The sequence below is a fragment of the Pongo pygmaeus genome, chromosome 10 (genome assembly GCF_028885625.2).
Source record: "Pongo pygmaeus isolate AG05252 chromosome 10, NHGRI_mPonPyg2-v2.0_pri, whole genome shotgun sequence".
Taxonomy (NCBI): domain Eukaryota; kingdom Metazoa; phylum Chordata; class Mammalia; order Primates; family Hominidae; genus Pongo; species Pongo pygmaeus.
In genome coordinates this window covers 93034197-93058580 of record NC_072383.2, presented here as the reverse complement: position 1 = coordinate 93058580, position 24384 = coordinate 93034197, and the positions used below count along the sequence as shown (strand labels likewise).

Sequence of the window (24384 nt, the reverse complement as noted above, 5' to 3'; positions counted from 1 at the left end):
AATATTTTTACCTTCTTTGCCCAGGTATTTATTTGTAAAATCATTTTCTTTGGAAAGTTCCAGCTGAAACATGAGCTAGCTTTGGCTGAAGAGTTCAGGTGAGCCTACATAAAAGATTAAACTTCAGTAAATACAGAAGTGTTGAGGTTTTTTTGGAACCTCTTTGCCTTGTAATTTTTTTTTTTTTTTTTTTTTAAGAAATTGCTGGTCTTTTGGTCACTGGGTCTTTTTTTATATCTGCAGGGAAGTCATAGTAACAGGCTCCGTGTCTGATTGGGTTCCATGGCAACAAAGGGTTGTGACTTTATTAAAGGAGAGTTGAGCATGCCAAGAAAGATAAAAATCAGAGTATGGAAAATGTCTGACCAGATGAATGTGTTTTTTGGATCACATGTGCCCTGGACTAGAAAGGTTTCCTGAGTCGACATCAGTCTCCATTACAGATTTGAATCTCACTGGGTTATCATTAAGGTCATAGGGATCAGTGCTTATTTAAAAAAAGAAAAAATCCATCTACTTCTTTGCTTTTACCCATTCATTCTTCCTTTTTTAATGTCTCGGTATATTTACAAAAATCAAAACAGTGATGGTAAGTACCTAACAAGAGAGGATTCTGACTTTTCAAGGGAGAAAAGAAATATAACACATTCTTTGTGGAACTGATTACAGCTGTATGTTGTGAGACCGTGTGGGAGGGCCAATTAGAGGCAATTATATCTCGATTGAACTCTCCCTGAATTAAAGCTTGCTGGATGCTTTCCAAGCTTGGGGGGTTTGGTTTCCCATCCATGTTTCTCTTTGATGGGTTTGGAGATCCTGGTTTCAGGCCATGGGTGTGGAGTACTCCTCTCTCCCAGCAGTAAGGAGCAGGCTGTTGCCATAACGAAACGTGTGGTAATTAGAGGTCTTTTGCTGAAGGTACTAATATTTGACCAAGAAATGGCATGATCCGAAAACTTTGAATTGTCCTGTGTTCCCCCTTCACCTGGTTGTTAACTGTGTGGGGCTGGGTTTACTTTTCTAGGAAATGTACAATTGTATATTTCTCCTCCTACTGATATTGAAAGTGAAAGAACTCCGAGGGCAAGGTTGATGTTGGACACTTTACTGTGTCAGTCATCCTTTAAACCAGTGGTGCATTCTGACATGCCCCTGGGTTCAGGCTTTATTAATCACTTGGGACCTCCTCGTGGTGAATCAGAAACTGCACAGATACTGGGGCTTTCATGATTACACATAATAAGCAGTATTGGTCTAAGAGGGAAGAATTCGCTCACCAGGTTTCACGGCTCCCAGCTATCATTAATCAGCTGTAAGTCCTTGCTGAAATCACTTAAACTTCTTGGGCCTTGATTTCCTTATCTTAAAATGAGTTTGACCTAAATTGGTGTTTCCTAACTTTCCTGTTTAGATAAAGAACCTGGGGTACTGCAGAACCTCCAGTAGTAGAGATTTCTGATTCACTGGTCTGGGGAGTGGGAAAGATCGCTGGGGCCCCATCCACTCTCAACAATTTGGTGTTCGGGATATACTGGTCTAGCTCAATAGTTTCAAACTATTTGGACATAAGAATGGGGTGGAGATGGGAGGTAGAAAGGAGGCTGTCAGATGCACTTTCCAGGTTCTGTCCCTGAGGTTGCCTGAAGCCATAGCTTGAGAAACACCAGCCCCAAAGGCTCTTCCACTTACTGGTCCTCACTTCCTCGAAGGAGCCAGAAGAGCTGTGTCAATTGAGAGAGCTTGGTGGGTTTGCTTACCCGCAGTGTTAACTCCAAACCCCATATCAGTGTTTGAAAAAGTTACTTATTTTAAAATCTTGGAGTACTGCAATAGTTTGTTCATAGAATTCTCTATGCTGTGTTTCTTTTGGATAACACAGCGTTTTCTAAGCATGGTTACTTTAGGTGTGCACGAGGCAATGCCAGCCACATCCAAATTACCTGTGGAGCTTGTTAAAAAATATACAGAAGATTCAATATGTCCTTCGTAGGGCCTGGGCATCAATCTTGTTTAAGACCTGAAGGATTTTGTGTTCTTTTTAAGGTTTAGGGCAAAACCTTACAAACTGACCCTACCCTAATTTCGTCAGTGAAATTGACTTTAAGTATAAACACGCATGTTTAGCACAAGGGGAATGGTTTACATTGAGCCACTTAGATTGTAGAAGAGTCAGCAACACATAAAGTGCCTTAGAGAAAAATACCCTGACCTGAGAATATTTAATGATTAAACCATTAACTGCTAAAGCAGACCCATTCTAATGTATATCTGGTCTATACAGTTTCTATTTGTGCCTAGTTTTTCTAGTTCGTGTTTAGCAAAGATTAAGTGATATTGTTTAATGAAGTGTTTAGTAGCTCTAAATTATAAAGGTTCACATTTTTTTCTATTAAGTAGCTTAAGTGCAAATTCATTTGAAAAAAAAATTCCACAGGCCAGGCGAGGTAGCTCATGCCTGTAATCCCAGCACTTTGGGAGGCCGAGGCAGATGGATCACCTGAGGTCAGGAGTTCAAGACTAGCCTGGCCAACATGGTGAAACCCCGTCTCTACTAAAAATACAAAAATTAGCCGGGCATGGTGGCGGGCTCCTGTAATCCCAGCTACTCGGGAGGCTGAGGAAGGAGAACCGCTTGAACTTGGGAGGCGAAGGTTGCAGTGAGCCGAGATCGTGCCATTACACTCCAGCCTGGGCGACAGAGCAAGACTCTGTCTTAAAAAATAATAATAATTATTAAAAAAAAATTCCTCAGTACTAAAGGGCTTAAAGCAAAATTAAAGTCTCTTTTTCCAGCTTCTTGTCCTTTTCCCCAGAGATAGCAATGATAATAATGTTATGTTTCTTTTTTTTTCTTGAGACGGTCTCGCTTTTGTTGCCCAGGCTGGAGTGCAATGGCACGATCTTGGCTCACCGCAACCTCCGCCTCCCAGGTTCAAGCGATTCTTCTGCCTCAGCCTCCCCAGTAGCTGGGATTACATGCACCCGCCACCACGCCCAGCTAATTTTGCATTTTTAGTAGAGACGGGGTTTCTCCATGTTGGTCAAGCTGGTCTCGAACTCCCGACCTCAGGTTATCCACCTGCCTTGGCCTCCTAAAGTGTTGGGACTATAGGCGTGAGCTACTGCACCCGGCTGCAATGTTAGGTTTTTTATGTGTCTTTACAGAAATAGTCTTGACACAAAATATACATATCTATTATTTATTTAACCAGTCGCCTATTGATATACAATTTAAGTTCCTCCCAGGATGATGTTTTTTCAGGTTTCTTTTGCTTTGTAATGCTGTATTGAAAACTTGCGTACATTTTTCTCTATAACCATATTTAGATAAATTTCCAAAAGCAAAACTGTTAGGTCAAAGGGATGTGTCTTTTAAATGAGAATAGAGGCAAACACATTGTTCTCCCAAAGGTTGCACCAATTTGTAGGATAAATCTTTTATTTTCAGAAGGATTCCTGAGCTCAGCTGAGTCTGATGCAGCAGGCAGCTATCCACGTCTACTAACCACAGGAACCTTAGGGGCCTCTGCCTGGAGGAATGACATGAGCTGTGAGAAAGAGAAGAATATAAAAGGTATTTCAAGTGTTCAGAGAGAGAAAAGGATAGGGACTGGCTTAGTAGGGAATCCTGAATTTACAAGGAGAGTGCTTTGGGTCATAGGTCGCAGATCCTGATCTGGGTTTTGAAGAAAGTAGGCAGCCCTGGGGCATAAGGTAATAGTGAGAAAATCCTGCTCTAGATCAGGCAAACCATTTCCTGGATGTGACCTGCTCCTGTAGTAGAAGCCATAGAGCAATTTTGAGTGAAGCATCATAATAGCACTGAGATGCTGTTCATTTTAAACGCCACCTCCAATGTGAGTCATGGTGGAGTCAGACGTGTGTAAGTGTGTGTAATGCATATGTCAAAGTCATGTTTAAAGGGAAAGGATTACGTCTCAGTAATCTCTCCCTGAGGCTGTGCACCTCTCGTCAGTGTCTGAGGAATAACTCAAGTAGGCCAGGGGCTGGGTGCCATGGGGCAGTTGCCATCTCAATGGCAGATTCCATCTAATGTGGCCATCTGTCTGCTTTCATTTTTCCCCCTATTGGCAGTGGGATAGGAGAGCATCTTGTAGACACGCCAAAAAGTTGAGTCTATTCACATCTGAGAAGTTCAAGTCTATTCAAGGCAGAGAAGAACTGGAAGGTATCTTGGGTCTACATGTCAGTGGGGTGTCAAAATCTTAGAGGGTGGCTAAGAAGGATGGAGATGTGTATTGTGTGTTTAATGGGAGCCACCCAGAGTCCAGAAACATCGTAGAGAGGCAAGAACCTCAGGTTCGGACTACATATGTGAGCGAGGAGGAACTTGTTCTTCCCTGGCCCTTGGGGACCAAAGTGTCCTCTCAAACTGGTCATGCTTGAGGCATGTCACATGTGCCCAGGTTGAAGACAGCCAGGAATAAGAGTAGTCCTAAAGACCATTAGCTCTGAATTGGATCATTATCTATGTTTAATCCAAATAATTAAATGAGCCAAACAGTGAACTTTGAGGCAGTTGCCAAATCATTCTATATTAGAAACTTGGGCAGGTTTTTAAAAAAGATATTTGTGACTGAGACACAGAATGTGAGGTAGGTGTACTGAACTGGGCTATGAGTGAATGGATGGGAATATATGAAGCTACCAGTGAAGAATGGGGAAGGAAGAAGTGATCCTGAATGTATTTTAGGAGCTAAGCTGGAGATGAAACAAAATATCTAGTGACCAAGATATTTTCAGACTAGGAAGGCAGCCGTAAAAATAGGTAAAGACAAGTTGGATCCCAAATTTAAAGGCAAACCCTGAAGAAAAATGAACAAGCTTAGCTCTGTGGAACTGAATTATGTATGCCTTACTGGTCAGTCTGGTTTTAAAAATCTTATTGTAGTTTTAAAATATTCATTTTAAGAGTTAGAATTAGCAAAATGACCTAGCAAAGAAAGTATATACGTCTCATATACAGAGTGTACTATTGACTTAACATTTGGTTTAAGGCAAGATTCATTTGCTGGAATTTATTATTTAACATGACTTAAGACCTTTACTTGAACTGAGCCAGAGGATAGAGGCTATGCAATATTAACTTTGGTAGACACTCTTCCTCTTAAATATTACAGTAGAGTTTTCACAGAGTAGGCTTTGACTAGCCTTTATTAGGCTGACAAAATTCTCCCTCTTTTCCAAACCCCACTGCCCTTTTCTCTCCATCCCACCCCTCAACACAGAGTTAAATCAACACCACTTAAGCCACATAGCAATTTTGAGATCTTTGCCTTTGTTATTTAATATCAAAAGCAGGAAACCCCTGGTCCTCTAGAACAGTCTGGCCTTAGTTTTTCATATGACTTGTGGCAATTCAAATATTTGAGAATCTGTGCCTACAAATATGGTCAAAAGGGATTTAAAGATGAGTGACAGCAAGAAAACTTGTAATCTGCTGCAAAGGTTAAGTACTCAATTATAATACAAAGCAGTGTATGATCACAAAAGGGCAAGAGGAAAATATTAAATCTCTTCTGTTTGCCATGACATCATGTCCTTTTCTGATTTCATTAAATCCCAAAAGGAATTTCCTTAGGTGAGACCAGAGTCCCAAAAAGGTTAATTTACTTGCCCCAGGTCATATAGCTGCTAAGACGCAGAGCTGGGATTTGATTAGGTCTGGTTGTCTATGCTTGTCTCCTCAGAGAGGTGCCTAAGGCGCTGTCACTGATGGGCTCCAGTGCTGTTTCCTCTGTCCCTTTCTCTCTGCGTTCATCAGGACGTCTGTGTTTGAAGGTCCCATAGGAACCTTAAGTTTATCATGTCTGAGGCTGAAAATTCCTCTTGCCTATCTTGTGAATAATCTTAGCTACCAGAAGGAATGAAACAGAAGTGGGGTTTTCCTTGACTCGCCCCTTCACCCCCACATCCAGGTGGTGTCAAGTCCTCTCATTCCACCTCCTTCATAGACCTCTCGCGACCACCCTACATCCAGCCTTCACCAGCTCTTGCCATAGATTGCTGCAGCAGGCTCCAGTTGGCTCCATGAAAATGCATTTTCCATCTTGTTTTCTCAGAAGGACTTGTTTAAAACAGGGATGTGATCATCCTAATCCTCTATGCGGCTGCCAAGGGACCTACAGGATGTACCCCAAACACCTCTGCATGAGTTAAGTGGGACCCTCCGGGTGTGACCCATCTGCTGTCCCAGTCTTCATCTGCACCAAGTCCTCCAAATCTTTGCTTCTCTGTCTAACTGATTCACCTTCTGACAAGCCTTTCTTTCTGCTTTCCATTGACTTTTTCCCCTCCCCCTTTCCTCTTATCTCCCCCTTAGCAGCCCCTTCCAAGTGCTCGCTTAGCACCAAGTACTCTCCTGACACTTATCAGTGGCTGTCATTGTGTCTCTCCCCCTGGCCACTAGGCCAGGAGGCGGCTGTGCCCCTTTGCCTCCCCAGCACGCCTCGCCGCGCCTGACACTAGGAGGCACCCAGCAAGTGTCTGTCTCATGAATGAATCAACAGAGAGTCTCCTGACTGCTCACTGTCTTTAAGCCACTTCACTTCCCTTGGTGCTGGCTGGCCCCTTTGCTCTGCCTTCATCACGTTGGTGTTTCCTGCGCCCAGTCCACTGCTGGCATTTGCTCTGCCTAACAAGGTTTGTTGAGCCGAGCCCATTTCCTTATTGGTAAAGAGAGAGTACCAGATCGAATGTCCTCTTGCAATCCCAGAGTCGGGGTGATTGATAGCAGGCGCCCTTCTAGTCGTCCTCCCTGCAAAGATATAGAATGTGGATCTCTTCTGCTGGCAGCACAAAGAGCCCATTTGTACAGCAATGTGTTGAATATGGTGCATTATTACTGACACTTGTATTGGGTACAGTGCAGGGCGTGGAGTTTCTCTGAGACAAACACAGGAATACCCCGAGATAAAGTGAGCAGTATCTCCAAAGTCCAGGCTGAGTCATATAGTAGGTGCTGTTTGGAATATCTAGCCTGCCTGCCTTGCAGATTCAAATGCCTCGGGCAGGAGGGTGAGCTGGCTGCCGATCCTGCTGTGCTCCTGGCTTTGCTGTGTGGCCCTTGGTAAGTCTCTTCACAACTCTTCCGTTTCAGCCAGAGTGTGTAAATATGTATTGTGGAGCTTTGTGGTCTTTAATATCCTGGGAGATGCCGGAAAGAAATACAATTTGTCTTTGTGCTCTTAATAGTTATCTTTGTGCTTGCCCAAATCCCTCCCTAATTTCTCAGTGGGTTTCTAGGTATTTAAACTGCCTACGCGCCTAATGAACCACCAGTCTCCTTATTGTTATGTCCTTTTAAAAATGTCAGTCCAGTGTGAGTGATTTAACAGATGGACAAATATCTGGGTTGGATTGTGCCGGCTACTGGCTGGAGAAGAGCCAGGTCTCCTCCCACCTCCCTGGGAGTTCGAAAGTAACCCCGGGTCTAACCAGGCTCTGAGTTGGAATCTAACTTTGTACTTTAACATCTGGTCTTTCGACAAGTGGGCATCTTTGAGTCGTCCTGCCTTTGCCTGGAAACTTGAAACTGTAAAACTGACTTTGTGTGACGCTGCCCAGCCCACGTTGTGGAAGAAGGGTGTGGTGGCTGCCTCGAGCTGCGGGAGAGGAAGCAGCCGTAGGGGAAATGGAGAGTGCGTCTGAACTGGGCCTCCTCGGACCATGCTTGGACACCCCATAGTGTGGGATTCATTCCCCATAGGGTGGTGAAGGCTCAGGTTCATGTGATCTCTGCCTGGGGGAGCCTTTGATCTCATAGGAAATCTGTATTCACTTGTGGCTCTTTGTCATAGAAGACTTCTGTATATTGACACAAAATGCAATCTTTCTTTCCTTCCCTGAACATTAAAATATTTGTACCCGTTTATTAATTCAGGTGGTTTTTTCCTAATCAGTTCTGTAGCAAAGGTTTGCCCATTGTTGATAGTGATCCCCAGTCTTCAGAAACCAAAACACCTGGGGGTGGGAGAGGAGGGAAAGTTGGAAAAGTTTGCTGCTTGTCATTTGATCGTTTGGGTCTTGGAGGTTACATTTCTGTTGTTTAAAATACAAAAATTAGCTGGGAGTGGTAGCAGCATCTGTAATCCCAGCTACTCTGGAGGCTGAGGTAGAACCCTGAACCCAGAAGGTAGAGGTTGCAGTGAGCTGAGATCGCGCCACTGCACTCCAGCCTGGGCAACAGAGTGAGACTCTGTCTCAAACAAAACAAAACAAAACAAAAATCTGTTGTTTAAAAAAAGAAAAAAGTCAGGCCAGTTGTTCCGACAGCATATCATCCAATAGCCTCGTAACACTGTGAGTGCAACAGTTGACAGAGCTTGATTCACACAGTTTCAATTGGAATAAAAGGGAAAATGACTCCCCACACTGCAAGAGCACTGCTTGTAAAACAGTCAGAGCTGCTTTCTGTGCCAGGCTGTTCAAAAAGATGTGGGAACAGGGCTTGTCCTGGTTTACAGGCCATTCTGGAGAAACCCTGACAATGCTGGCCGCCCCTCTGCTCTCCTTCCCACCTGTTCCTTTCCAGTCAGTTTATGGAGAGGAGGTTGTTTTTGCTTCCAGGGGGATTACTTGTGGCCTGGGGGAAATTACAGGGCTTTCTCCTGACTACATGCTTCACATTCCTGTGTGTAACCAGTGAGGATAATGATCCAAGAAGATCATTACGGTGGTGACCTGAGGACCTTTGAGACCAGGTCACAATTTAAGTAGGGTCTCAAATTTAGATTTTAACATTATTACCCAACGAGTTAAGTATAGAGCCAGAGATAAAGCAATAGGATTGACAGAAGACATTCATTCTACAGCTTAAGCAAACACACACACACACATTTTATTTTACTGTGTAATTTACTCCATTAGTTTTTTTTTGTTTTTTTTTGTTTTTTTTTTTTTTTTTGAAGATGGAGTCTCACTCTGTGGCCCAGGCTGGAGTGCAGTGGCACGACCTTGGCTCACTACAAGCTCTGCCTCCCAGGTTCACGCCATTCTCCTGCCTCAGCCTCCCGAGTAGCTGGGACCACAGGCGCCCGCCACCATGCTCGGCTAATTTTTTTGTATTTTTAGTAGAGATGGGGTTTCACCATGTTAGCCAGGATGGTCTCGATCTCCTGACCTCGTGATCCGCCCATCTCAGCGGATCTTAAAGTTCTAGGATTACAGGTGTGAGCCACTGCGTCCGGCCTACTCCATAGTTTTTATTTTAAAATGTTTGTAAACTAATATTATACAAAGAAGATATTCCATTAAAAAATACATGAAACACCCCTGTACGTTATACCCAGGGTAAGGAGATGAACTTGACCCTGTGACCTTCCCTGATTGAGCATCCCTACATCACAAGCCTTCCTACCCCCAAGAGGTCATCACTGCCATAAGGTTTAACTATTCTCAAGATTTTTCTCTTTTTATCACATGTGTGTTCATACCTAAAAAAGAGTTCGCCTGCATTTGACCTTTATAAAGTAGAATTCATAAAGTATGTGTTCTTTGATTTGCTTCTTTTAAGATTTAATCATTTTATTCTTTTTGAGACGGGGTCTCGCTCTGTCACCCAGGCTGGAGTGCAGTGGCGTGATCTTGGCTCACTGCAGCCTCGACCTCCCAGGCTCATCCTCTTGCCTCAGCCTTCCAAATAGCTGCAACTACAGACGTGTGTGCCACCATGCCTGGCTAATTTTTTTTTTTTTTTGGTAGAGACGGCATTTCATCATGTTACCCCTGTTGATCTTGAACTCTGGGCTTATGTGATCCACCAGCCTCGGCCTCCCAAAGTGCTGGGATTACAGGTGGGAGCCATTGTGCCTGGCCCATTTTAATTCTTGTAGTTCTGGTTTATTTCATTCCACTGTACAAATAAACACTCTGTGTGTGTGTGTGTGTGTGTGTATATCCATTTTATTGTGTGTATATATATATATCTCCAGTGTGTGTGTATATATATCTCTCCATTTTATTGCCCATAGGCTTTGGATTATTTGTGGGTTGTCTTTTGTTATTGCTTTTATTGTTTTTCTTTTGCAAGTGATGCTGCTATGTATATTTTCAATGTGCTCCTAACAGGGGCACTTGCTCCTCTAACCTACAAATGGAATTTCTGGGTTTCTAGGAGATGCACATGCTCAAATGCCAAACAGGTTTTAATGTTTGAAGAATCAGTTAAATTCAAACACTGCAAATATACCTTGCAGTCTGCTTTTAGCATTGCTTCATTTTAAAATGAATCCTAGAACCACTGAAAAAATTTTAAAAGTACAAGTAATTCTATCCTGCTTTGTCTTCTGAGAAACTGACTTTAACCTTAAGGAGATAACATTATTCCTTTTTTGTAGTTGTTGCTGTAGAAACAATTTTTGAAGGACAAAACCAAACTTTAAAACTTGAGGCCGGGTGTGGTGGCTCACGCCTGTAATCCCAGCACTTTGGGAGGCCGAGGCAGGTGGATCACAAGGTCAAGAGATCGTGACCAGCCTGGCCGACATGGTGAAACCTCGTCTCTACCAAAAATACAAAAAATTAGCTGAGTGTCGTGGCGGGCACCTGTAGTCTCAGCTACTCAGGAGGCTGAGGCAGGAGAATCACTTGGACTCAGGAGGCGGAGATTGCAGTGAGCCGAGATCGCACCACTGCACTCCAGCCTGGTGACAGAGCAAGACTCCATCTCAAAAAAAATAAATAAATAAAATAAACTTGAGAACCATTTGGGCACGCTGGCTCATGCCTGTAATCCCAGCTTTAGGAGGCCAAGGCAGGCAGATTGCTTGAAACCCAGGAGTTCGAGACCAGCCTGGTCAACATGGCGAAACCTCGTCTCTACAAAAAAATACAAAAATTAGCCGAGCATGATGGTGTGCACCTGTAGTCCCAGCTACTCAGGAGGCTGAAGTAGGGGGATCAATTGAACCCAGGAGGTCAAGGCTGCAGTGAGCTGTGTTTGCACCACTGCACTCCAGTCTGGTTGATAGAGCAAGACACTGTCTCAAAACACAAACAAAAACACCAGACGTGAGAATCACAGGTAAAACAGTCTAGCCTCAGGAATCACATGAACTATATGTAAACAGTCTCTAGATGAACTCTGTGACCCTTCAGTTGCCATGAATGGATATACAGTTGGCTCTCCACATCCATGGATTTCACATTCATGGATTCAACCAACCAGGGATCAAAAATATTTAGGAAGAAAAATTGCATCTGTACTGAATAGGTACAGAGTGGTTTTTTTTCTTGTCATTATTCCCTAAAAAATACAACTATTTACATAGCATTTACATTGTATTAGGTATTATAAGTAATCTGGAGATGATTTAAAGTATACAGGAGGATGTTTGTAGATTATATGCCAATACTACACCATTTTATATCAGGGACTTGAGCACTCACAGATTTTGGTATCTGCAGGAGGTCCTAGAACCAATCCCCCATGGATTCCAAGGGACAACTGTATATATACGCCTATCATACACTGCCGTGGTCTGCTCGTATGAGTATTCTCAGTGAAGAGTCTTTGTGGAAAACATCATTGTCCATGAAATACAGATTCAAAGCTGTGAGCCTTGGGCAACCCAGTTCACAGTAGAAATATTTCAGTGGCATTGGTCCCTTAAAAAGACAGTATTTTATGAAGTTATATAAGAAAGATGTAACATTAGTATACAATATTTTAATGGGATTTTTACTTGAAAACTTATATTTATGACTTGGCAATTCCAGCTTAGTCCCATAAAATTTGTTTTAGAACTACCTTTTAAGCCATGGTTTTATTTCCTTAGGAAATGGGATTTAAAATTTCTCTTTTCAGTAGGGAGTTACTTTTCTAAAAGTAATTACATAAACAAAATTCAGTTAGGGTGAGTTATAAAAATGCTTACTATCCTATAGATTATTTATTTTGCTACTGTTAGTAAAATCATAGGTCACTGGAGGAGACAAGGAAGTATCTTAAGTGTGCTAATGAAATTTTGCAGGTATTTGCATATTAATCTCACTTTGAAATTCAGGCACTGGGGACTTTTTTTTTTTAATATGAAAATAAGATGAATTACTCTCTCAAAAAGATAATATAAAACAAAAAGTATCTGTGTCCTCAGATTCCCAGTCCTATTCCCCAGAGGTAACTACCATCCACAGTTCTTAAGACAGCTTCTAGAAATGTTCATACACATAGAGTAGACAATTGTACATATCTATCATAAATCCCTCCACCCCTCGTTTAAGCACAGATGAGCGTGCACAGTAGGCATAGCCCTGCGTCTTGCTTTTCTCTCTTAAGTTTAGATTGAATAGCTTCCCATGGTAGCCCATTCAGATCCGTTTCCATTTTAGTGGCTGCATCATTTTCCATTGTACTAGAATTTTAAAAAGAGGTTCCCTATTGATGGATGTCTATGCTGTTTGCAGAATTGGCAGCAGATGGGGTGGGTGGTGGTGGTGGTGGTGGTGGTGGTAGGGGTGGCAGACTATCATTTTTTTAGAAGAAGCATAGAAGAATCAGAGAAAGAGGCAGAAGACTTGTAAATATTTTCATCTCCATTTCTGTTCTTTAAATCTCTTGAAAAAAATTTTTTTTTTGCCTGCCTTAAGGTGTTTTCAGAACTATATGGAAGCCCAAAAGGGCTAGATGGTTTTTCTTCCTAGCCCTTCTTTCCTTGTGGTGATCATGATAGTGAAGGAGATTATGATATGTAACCAAAACACTGGGAAAGAGGAATGTATTTACACTTGGTGGCTAAAGAAGGTTCCGATTCCCTTTCTTCTACCTCCAGTGCACATACACTCTATGGTAACTGGATTATTTGTTTTTAACCTGATTAGCAAGCCTTTCTAATGATAATCTATTTGGATGGGGGAGTTTTCCTTATACAGAGTAGATCGTTGCATAATATCCATTTGAGGTGGTGTTTGCAAACCCTGTGGAGTGCCTTTCCAAACACCCTTTTCCTTCCCTTTCTCCTTGACTGGCAGAGCCTGTTCCTGGAGTGGAGGCCGAAAATGTTATCTGCTGCCTCCCCAGCCTCCCTTGCAACTAGGGCATGGACATGGGACTCAGCCCTGGCCAAGGGGACCCCTGAGGAGCTTCTGGAAAATGTTTTCCTTCCTAATAAAATATAAAAGAAGATAAGTATCCTCATCTATAGCCAGAAACTGTCTACATGTGATTCCTAGAACTATAGTAGCTCTCTTGCCTCCCTGTGAGGAGAAGCAAATGGCCCGAGGATAGTGTAGTGAAAAAATGGAGAGAGATTGGGTCTTTGATATCTGTAAGCCGTTGAATTAGCCCTGCCCTCTGTTCTTAGTTTAGGAGACCATAGATGTGCCCTTATTATTGAAACTGATTTTATTCAGTTACTGAAGTTATCTTACCTGATACATAATTGTACCCATAGAAAATAATATGAAAATAGCAACATCACTCAGTTAAGATAGTTGAGTGCCTGCTGTGTTCAAGAGACTATTAATATGAGGCTCTGGGGCTGCAAAAAAATCAAGTTTCTAAGAATATGAGGTCAGAGCAGCAGAAGTTCTGAGTAACCACTGATTACTTGATTTGGGGTGATCAGAAGTGACTGTGTGGGAGAGGTGAAATTGAGCAGACTCTGAAGGAACCCCTGGGTTTTGGTAAATAGGGAGCTGGGGATGAGGATGCCCCAGGTTTTAGAAAGAACACAGGCTGTTGAATCACACCTGGGTTCAAACCCTGGCTTGCTACTCCCTAGTTTGTGACCTTGTCAAATTCCTTGATTTCTTTTTTCTTTTTCTTTTTTTAATTTTTGAGACAACAGTCTCACTCTGTCACCCAGGCTGGTGTGCAGTGGTGTGATCATAGCTCACTGCAACCTCGAACTCCTGGGCTCAAGGGATCTTCCTGCCTCAGCCTTCTGTGTAGCTGAGACTACAGGTGCATGCCACCACACCCAGCTAATTTTTAAATTTTTTGTAGAACTGGAGGGCATCAGGGGTCGTCTGGCTTAGTTGCCCAGGCTGGTCTTGAACTCCTGGGCTCAAGCCAGAGTGCTGGGATTACAGGTGTGGGCCACAGTGCCTGGCCCAAATTCCTTGATATGTTTGATACACTAAACATAACTAGTATAATTGAGGTGAGAACTAGAAATAAAATATGTCAAACATCTGTCATGCTGATGTGCACGTAGAGGCACAGAGTAGATGGTGGAGGTGGAAGGCATGGTAACGCCTACATACATGTGGCACTCTTGAATAAAGGGTGAAGTGAGTTAGGTAAAATGACCTTGGCATGCTCTGCTCAAGCTGGACAGAGTTCACCTGGATCCAACTATGTGGTCCAGCTAAGAGGCTGAGAGTACAGGATCTGGACAGAGACAGGTTTGAGTCAAGATAATGAGGACTTTGACTACTGGCTTCAGGAGTTTAAACCTCACACTGGAGCCAATCTATGGTGGTGACCACTGAGAGGATCAACCTGGAGAGAGAGGAGTTAGATTGTTGCATGGTCCAGGTGTGCAGTGTAACAGACCTAGACCAGGCAGGTGTCAGGTGTTGGAGGGAGCAAAAGGGTCTGATGTTAGAGTATGTGGGAGGCAAGGGAGAGGGGAGATTGAGTGATGAGTCCCAAAGACTGAATAGCTGTCAGTTATGGAGTGTGAAATTCAGAACAGATGTGTAAGACTTTCAGATCATCATATCCTAGGTGGGAACAAGAACAGTTGGAAAGATTTATTGACATTTTTGATGAAAGATGCTATATAAGTGGAAAATAAATGATGTTACCCAAATCTGTTTGTGTTTTAATTCTTGTCTAATTACGCTTGTCGCTTTACCTCTGTTTATATATAAAGTTTGATTCCTTTGAAGGATGTGTCCCTTAATAAAATAAACATACCCTTGCCTCTGATATAGATATTATTGAACTCTTTGAGTCAATCCTATAATATGAAGTATATATTCACTGATTGTTCACTACATGTTTATCCAGGAAGAAAAGCAATCAAGCAAAGTGTTTCTCTGACACAGAGATTGTGGTACTTACAGTATATTTACAATGGCCTTATAAAAACATCAGTCATAACATTGAAAGCAATGAATGACATCAGAGTCATTAAAGTATAGAAATCAAATAAATTTTAGTTCATCAAGTTCAGGGTGATATCCTGAGTTGAATGAGAGACTTCATAATGTTCTCAGTTCATGAACAGATGGTCCCCTAACATTTCGAAATGCTGATTAAGGTAGGTGGACTGAGTCAGATTAATCAAGTGTACCACGTTGTAAATACTGTTATGTAGTTAGCAATCCTTGGCATCTAATTAAGTTCACCTTCTTTCAGGCTGGGCAAGGTGGCTCATGCCTGTAATCCCACCACTTTGGGAGGCTGAGGTGGGCAGATCACTTGAGGTCAGCAGTTCAAGACCAGCCTGGCCAACATGGTGAAACCCCATCTGTTGCGGGAAGTCAGGGACCCCAAATGGAGGGACCGGCTGGAACCATGGCGGAAGAACATAAATTGTGAAGATTTCATGGACATTTATCAGTTCCCAAAATTAATACTTTTATAATTTCTTACACCTGTCTTTACTGCAATCTCTGAACATAAATTGTGAGGGTTTCATGGACATTTATCACTTCTTTAATAATACTCTTATAATTTCTTATGCCTGTCTTTACTTTAATCTCTTAATCCCGTTATCTTCGTAAGCTGAGAATGTATGTCACCTCAGGACCACTATTGTACAATAGATTGTAAAACGTGTGTTTGAACAATATGAAATCAATGCACCTTGAAAAAGAACAGAATAACAGTGATTTTCAGGGAATAAGGGAAGATAACCATAAGGTCTGACTGCCTGTGGGGTCAGGCAGAATAGAGCCATATTTTTCTTCTTACAGAGAGCCTATAAATGGACGTGCAAGTAAGAGGATATCGCTGAATTATTTTCTCAGCAAGGAATACCGTGGGGAAGGAATGCATTCCTGGGGGGAGGTCTGTAAATGGCCACTCTGGGAGTGTCTGTCTTATGCAGTTGAGATAAGGACTGACATACACCTTGGTCTCCTGCAGTACCCTCAGGCTTACTATGATTGGGAAATTCCGGCCTGGTAAATTTTGGTCAGACCAGTTCTCTACTCTCGCCTGTTTCCTGTTAAGATGTTTATCAAGACAATACGTGCACAGCGGGACATAGACCCTCATCAATAATTCTAATTTTGCCTTTGTCTTGTGATCTTTATTGCCCTTTGAAGCATGTGATCTTTGTGACCTACTCCCTGTTCATACACCCCCTCCCCTTTTAAAATCCCTAATAAAAACTTGCTGGTTTTGCGGCTCGGGGTCATCACGGTCCTACCAATATGTGATGTCACCCCCGGAGGCCCAGCTGTAAAATTCCTCTCTTTGTACTCTTTCTCTTTATTTCTCAGACTGGCCAACAGGGAAAATAGAACCTATGTTGAAATATTGGGGCTGGTTCCCCCGATACCCATCTCTACTAAAAATACAAAAATTAGCCAGGCATGGTGGTGTGCACCTGTAGTCCCACATACTCAGGAGGCTGAGACAGGAGAATCGCTTGAACCTGGGAGGCAGAGGTTGCAGTGAGCTGATCACCCCACTGCACTCCAGCCTGGGTGACAGAGCAAGATTGTCTCAAAAAAAAAAAAGAATAAGAAAAAAGTTTACCTCCTTTCCCAAGGCAAAAAGAAGCCCCATGGTTCTTAGGGAACTTGGCATGAGTAAAGCCTCTTGGGCATTTTACCCTTTGAGCATAAAATTCATGTTTCCAAATGATACTTCTGCACACAGGCAGTAGTTCCATAATAGGCTAAGAGCAGGTGTCCGTGAGTGAGAGTTCTCACAGTCTTGTTGCATTGTTAAGGCTCTAGGTCAGGTACAGACGCATGGTTTGGTTGATTGCAATTCCCAGTAAAGAGAAAAAAAAGCATCTAGCATTGACGCTTTCAAGACTGCCTTCTATCCACCCCCCTACACACATACTTGTTTTTTTTTGTTTGTTTTGTTTTTTTCTGTTACTAATCTCATTTGGATTTTTTTTCCACATATAATTTTAGTCATAGTTAGTACCTGTTTCAACAGAGTAGACAGGTGTAACCATGGTACTTTCCTGCATTCAGGAGAATCTGGGATGTCTTCCGTAAGTATGGCTTAGAGTGAGGGGAATGTGATTTGCCGTGTACATTGAGGGATTTCTCTTTTCAGTCCATAAATAAAACACAGAAGGCATTGCACTCTTCAGGAAAGTCATCTTTAAGTCCTGCCATTTTGTTCACCATAGGTGAAAACTTTGCTCTTCTTTATCTAGCCCCCTGATGGAAAGTACCAAGGCTGTGATAATAATTGGAGTTCGATTAGTATTGAGCCTGTAGAAGAGAGATGAGTGGAGATGGAATAAATTATGAATTGTGTATTTATGAGTCAAAATGCCTGATTTTCCATACGTGATGGACAGTGTTCTTTTAGGTAAGAACTCAGCTATCCTTAGCTTCAAATGATGCTTAAAAAAAGAAAAAGTCCAAATTACATGATCCCAGCATCGCAGACAGAAGCTTACTTCATGTTGGTATGCAACAAGTGTATACGCATGTCATGACCAATTACACAGATTCATGAATGAACCATTCTTATGTGACCTGAACTAAATCCAAAATCCCTCTGTGTAGTATAGTCACAGTGCTGTATTTTTAAAAAATTAATAAGAACCTAAACAGTATCTGTATTTAAGATAAGCCTCCTTTTCTTTTTGATGTTCCAAATTCTCTATTTCTCCGTATTTTATTTTCATGATTATAAAAATGCCACCTGCTTTAAAATCCTTGGCTTCCCCTTGGCTGCATGGTCAGGTGTTGAGCCTAGCATGGTTTACAGAGCCTGTTGCAGGTTGTCTGTGTTCTTCTGAGCCTTGTGCCGCCTCCCTTTAGGAATGCTTGCCATGCACCTCTTTTTCGCCCCAGCCCTCAATCATTCCTTGATTTAGAATGACCCATTTAGCCATTCTCAATTTTAGACACTCCAACTTTTAGTTTCCTAAATACATATTCTAGTTTTCCCTTCTGCAGATACAATGTGCTCCTTGCTAGGCTCTCAGCAGATTTTTGAGCCGCCTCTAAGCCAATTATCACCTTCTCAGAAGCTTCTCATTGAAGCCCCCTGCTTAACTTATTTCCTCCCCTTGGTTTCTATAGTACTTATTACTTCTTTTTTTTTTTTTTTTGAGATGAAGTCTCACTCTTTCACCTAGGCTGAAGTGCAGTGGCACAATCATGGCCCACTGCAGCCTCAACCTCTTAGGCTCAAGAAATCCTCCCACCTCAGCCTCTCAAGTAGCTGGGACCACAGACACTACCACACACAGCATTTTTTTTTTTTTTTTGGTAGAGATGGGGTCTCACTATTGTGCCCTAGCTTGTCTCAAACTGCTGGGTTCAAGTAATCCTCCTGCCTCAGTCCCCAGAGCGCTGGGATTACAGGCGTGAGCCACTGTGCCTGGCCTTGTTACATTTTTTAATTCTGTACACCTCCCTGCCCCAAGAGTGACCTCTTAGGACAGAGCTTATCATATTTCTCTGACTCCAGTTCTTTCAACACAGGACTGAGTTCGCAAAAGATGCCCAGAAAAGCATTTTCGAGTAGCAATTCTGTATTTTAGGGGGCTTGGTTTGCAACCTAAATTAATCAGTTCCATTAGCTATCATAAAAACAATTTGGTCTAAGTAAGCAACCCCTAATTGTACTTTGTGTGCTTTTAGTTAAATTCAGCCTCATTGAGAAACACTGGCTTTCTAAATGCCTATTATGTAATAAAACAAGGCATTAGCAATCTGGATCAACATGGTATTAGGATTTTGCTGCATTTTGCAGAATTCTAAATTGCATATTTTTGTATCTAAATCTGATGTATTCAGTTAAACCACAGATATTAATGCCTTGCTAGTACACGATGTGGATTTCTGTTCTTTTTCATTGGCTCTTTTGTATTCTAAAAACAAATATTTATGAGACAGTGTCATGAAAGTTTGGGAAACTTTAAAAATGTTAAAGAGGTGACAAAATGCATTACAGGTTGACATGCTAATGAAATTTAAGGTTTTTTTTTTTCCTGCTAGAATTGAGCAATACTGTATGTTAACATTTATTCATTGTGTATTTGTAATGTTACAGGTACTATAAAGATAATAGTTTTGACAGCTCCTGCATTTTTGTTATCTAAGTTTTTTTGCATCTTATTACTTTTTTGAGGTTTCACTTACAGTAAAGTGTATACATCTTAAATGTACAGCTGGATAATTTTTACCTGTGTATATGCCCTGAGTAACTGCCACCTGGATCAATGTTGTTAGCGCCCCAGTGCTCCCTGGTGCCACCTACTGGTGAATCATTCTCCCTACCCCTACTTCACCCCAAAGGGTAACCACTCTTCTCACCTCCGTAGCACGCTAATCATACACCATCACATTTTTGTGTGTGGCTTCTTTCATTAAGTATTACACACGTGAGATTTGTCTGGGTTGTTTGTTGAACAGTTTTTCATTCCTTTTGTTGCATATGGTTTTTAATGACTTGTTGCTTAAATTTTATTTTGGTAAATAAGGTTCATTATAAAGGGATGGCTCATGCCCATAATACCAGCATTTTGGGAGACCAAGGCAGGCAGATCACATGAGGCCAGGAGTTCAAGACCACCCTGGCCAAGATGGCAAAACAGTGTCTGTACTAAAATACAAGATGGCAAAACCCCATCTCTACTAAAAATACAAAAATTAGCCAAGCGTGGTGGTACGTATCTGTAATCCCAGGTACTCGGGAAGCTGAGGCATGAGAATTGTTTGAGCCTGGGAGGCAGAGGTTGCGGTGAACCGAGATTGCACCACTGCACTCCAGCCTGGGTGACAGAGCAAGACTCTGTCTCAAAAAAATAAAAAATAAGATTCATTATAAAGAGTAATACTCAGTTTGTGTCAGTTGGTCTGTGCTAATAATTTTATGAACAAGACTATTGGCATTTTGCGTGCGGGGTGCCAGCCTTACAGACCTAGTAGTAACAGAACTGCTGCGTGTAAGAGCTGCAAGGCCCTTAGAGTTTGCAGAGTTCAGCCACCTTGCTTCTTCATGAGGACTTAAGGTTAATTGGATCCCAGTTCCCCCGAGTGATCTAGTTCAGTTGTCTTCTTGAGGTCACTGTTGCTGTGTCACAATTCAAACTTGATTATGTGGATGTCCATAGTCAACAGGAAAACAATCTTGGAAATTTAGAAATCCACCTGGGCATGATGGTGCATGCCTGTAGCCTCAGTTACTTGGGATGCTGAGGAAGGAAGATCACTTGAGCCAAGGAGTTGGAAGCCAGCCTGGGCAACAGAGCAAGACCTTGTCTCTAAAAGAAATTAAAAGAAAGAAGAAAATCTAGAAATCTCTAATTAGCAAGACTTGGAGTTTCAGTTATCTACGAATTTCATTCACTCATCTAGAATACTTCCCTTAGTGTCAATTAAATGAAATGTTACTGACTGTTCATGGAACTTCGTCTTTTATTAAAACCTATTCTTAAAGGAAAAGGAAGGGGAAAATGTAACCAGTGCACATGTTTGCTGTGGCACTTTCAGTTTTAGCGCACTGTCTTGAACTTTTGATGTTCCTAGATTTAGTTATTTTAAAGCCCTGTGAAAACCACAAGGATTGTTCTCAGTATAGGAGGTCTTAGGGTAAGTTCTGAGTCTGATCTCTGCAAGTAAAAAACCAATCCCTAATCTTATACCTTTCTGCTAAGGTCTTAATGATTCACAGAAGTTTCGTAGAAAGGATTTTGAAGGAGAGATTAGTAGACTCAGCAATGGAACATTAAATCCTTTATTGGCCAGGAAGTAACCACAGAACGTTCTTCAGAATGTTAGAGCCTTCCTTAAGTATGATTAACAAACACAGGGACAAGTGGCTTGTCTTTTTTCTAATTATAACGCACTGTTTTTCAAACAGGATTATGGTCATGAAATAAATTTGATGAGTAACAACTATCACTTTATATTCTTATATGGAAAAGCAGAAGGAACATCACAGCAAATACTCATCTACCTTACCCAGAGTCAACAATTTAAAATGTTCTTGTTTTCTTTATGTATGTTTGTAACCTGTTAAAAGTGAGTGATATACAGACATCAGGTCACTTTTTTCTTTTCTTTTTTTTTTTTTTTTTTGAGACCGGGTCTCACTCCGTCACCCAGGCTGGAGTGCAGTGGCACAATCTCGGTTCACTGCAACCTCTGCCTCCCAGGTTCAAGCAATTCTGTCTCAACCTTCCCAATTAGCTGGGATTACAGGCGCGCACCACCATGCTCAGCCAATTTTTTAGTAGAGATAGGGTTGGCCAGGCTGGTCTCGAACTCCTGACCTCATGTGATCCACCCACCTCGGCCCCCCACAGTGTTGGGATTACAGGAATGAGTCACTGCGACCAGCCTTTTTTTTTGTTTTTTGAGACACAGCCTCACTCTGTTGCCCAGGCTGGAGTGTAGTGAGTGTAATGGCATGATCTTGGGTCACTGCAATCTCCGCCTCCCAGGTTCAAGTGATTCTCATGCCTCAGCACCCCCCTGAGTAGCTGGGATTACAGGCATCTACCATCCTGCCCAGCTAATTTTTGTATTTTTAGTAAAGATGGGCTTTCACAGTGTTGGCCAGGCTGGTCTCGAACACCTGGCCTCAAGTGATCTGCCATCCTCAGCCTCCCAAACTGTTGGGATTACAGTCATAAGCCACCACGCCCGGCCAGGACACTTTGTTTCTAATATGTATCTGCAAACAAGGACTTTTTCTACATAATAAAATTAACAAAAGTAATTATAATTTCTAATATCCAGTTGTCCAGAAAATTAGGTAACTGTAAATACAGTTACATTGTGTGTAGTAAAGATAAGTAGTATTTTACAAAACTTGTGTTTTAATTAGGTGTGTGCATGTATATGTGCACATACATAAGTATGTATATATTGGTAAACATGTATTTCTTTCTTGGATGTCTCATTCAGAATTTGTAATATACTGGGTTATGGCATAGAGAAATTGGGTTTGTATATAGGTATTTGCTGCTCAGTGATACTGCGCGTTCTATGCTGAGTGTTGTATGGCACCTGAGAAAGTGAATGCTTTCAGTAACTAGTAAAAAACCCAGCAAAGACGATAAAACAAAGAGGGACTCACCTAACAGTATACATAAGAGCCGAAATGGATCAGGAAGGAGAAGAAGTCCTTTGGAAAGGCCTCATGGAAGAGATCTTGAAGGAATGGTAGGGTTTGGATATGACAGAGGCCTTGAGATGCTGTGTCCAGAAGGGAATGGTGTTAAGTATTGAGGTGAAACAGAAAGTCCAGAAATATGTTCATGTACCACAGTGCTGAGATCCAGTTGGTGCGTGGTGAAGGAAGGAGGAAGACATTGGAAGTTGAATAGGAAAAATTACTCAGGGCTTAAGTACCAGCAAGGGGAGGAATCCAATCTCCTTATTAAAGGAAGAATCATTGAACATCTTGAGCAGTGTTTTAATGTGATGGAAGTGGGAGTTTAGAAGATCAGTGCAATGACTTCCTATAGACTAGATGGAAGGAACAGAACACTGAAAACAAGGAAACCCAGTTAAACTGTTGCCCTTGCTATAGGTGAGATAGGAAATGAGGATGTGGATTAAGGTAGATGGCCCTGAGGATAGCAAGGAAAGGTCATTCTGGAGAGAAACTACCAAGCCAAAAAAAAAAAAAAACCAGAATTTGGTGACAGTTTTAAAGAAGAGATGCAGGAGAGAGAACATCAATAAAATAATTATGCCGTTTACCCCTAAGGTCATGGAATTAAGTATAACCCAGTCCCCAAACCCCCAACATAATATCTGTAAAAACAAGCTTCCAAGCATAATTCATATTCATTCATTTTCTCTCTCTCCCTCTCTCTCTCTTCCCCCACCACCACTCCTTTTTTTAGAGATGGGGTCTTGCTGTGTTACCCAGGCTGGCCTCCAACTCTTGGGCTCAAACGATCCTCCTGGCTCAGCATCCTGTGTAGCTGGGGCTACAAGCACATGCCACTGTGCCTGGTCATGCCATAATACTCTCAAAAAGTAGGCTAAGGAGGTTTTATAGAGGAAGTAGCAAGTTATAATCATTAGATATGTCTTTCTAATACGATTTTCTCTTGTTTTGCTTAAAGACTTGGAGGTGGAAAATGTTAGACATCTGTCTTTAGGGTCTTCAGAGTCCTAGTTTTACTGAAAATAGCAACATAGAAAACTCATGACAATTATAAAAGCATTAAGAGCTGGCTGTTGAGCATGTAAAGTTTAGTCATTTTACATAAAGTACCTTTTTACAAGTCAAATTAAATACTAGGTAAGACTCTGTAAAGCAGTATCTTAGGCTTGTGTGTGGGGGGGGGCGGGGGTATCTTTTAAAAATTATCTTTCCTGTTCAGGTTCATTGAAACTTGATTCTTAAGGGACCTCCTGGTATGAATTTGAGACCCTGTTCTCCACTCTCCACCCTCCTTTCTGCTGCAAGATGCATAGATAAGCAGCAGTTTGTGTACACACAAACACTCTGTGCATGTGGGGGCAATGGGGACAATGATTGGCTTCTGTTGAAAGAGCTTAATGATGGTGACAGCAGCATCACTGTTCTTGGCTCTGGAGTCTTCTGAAGAACCCACCTATCTGGGATGTGTTAGGTTTAATAAACCATGGCCAACACTTATAGCACTTACTCTGTACAAGACCCTATCATGAATTCCTGTAATCCTCACAGTCACACTGTGAACTAGTAGATACTGCCGTCCTCATTTTACAGATGAGAAAATCAAGGCATAGAGAAAGTAACTTGCCCAAGACGAGGCAATTCACATGGCAGTGCTGAACCTAGGCAGTCTGGCTCTGAAATCTGTGCCTTTAACCACTAACTTATGCTACCACCCTGGAAGCAAACCTTTATTTAGGATACATGGCTCTGGAATCAGAGCTTTCCCATGAGGTCTGAGCTGCCTGGTTGCTGCGAGTGTTGTGAGTGGGTCCTGGAAGTCTGTTGCCTGTGTTTTGGAAATACAGCCAACCCAAATATAGACTTAGGTTCTAAGAAGGGTCATGATACAGTGTTTATCTTTAAAATCACAGCCCACCATTCGTTTTATTTCTTTGTCGTTTCTTTTATCCCAGATCACAAAACAGTATGATCTTAGAGGAGGACTGTTCTCTGCCTGAAACACGAATCTTTGGAGCCTTTAAATGTCTGTGGCTGTGGGAGAAGAAAGTCTGCTCTTATTGACGGCAGAGCATTTAATGACTGTAGAACCTCCTGGAGCTTTAGCCAAAGAGGGAGTTTATGTATAAGCTGGCCTT

At 41.9% G+C, this 24384-nt stretch overlaps 1 protein-coding gene across 4 annotated transcripts in view; it reads left to right on the top strand.

Moving 5' to 3' along the window:
- Positions 1 to 24384, top strand: part of TMCC3 (transmembrane and coiled-coil domain family 3) — a 306024-nt gene that overhangs the window by 250361 nt on the left and 31279 nt on the right. Inside the window, exon 1 of one of the 4 annotated variants that reach the window (XM_054443397.2) lies at positions 6806 to 7090. The exons of the other annotated variants lie outside the window; for them this stretch is intronic. The gene's annotated coding sequence lies outside the window, so the exon portion shown is untranslated. Of the gene's footprint in view, positions 1 to 6805; positions 7091 to 24384 lie in introns of those variants that run through there. 4 annotated transcript variants of the gene reach the window in all.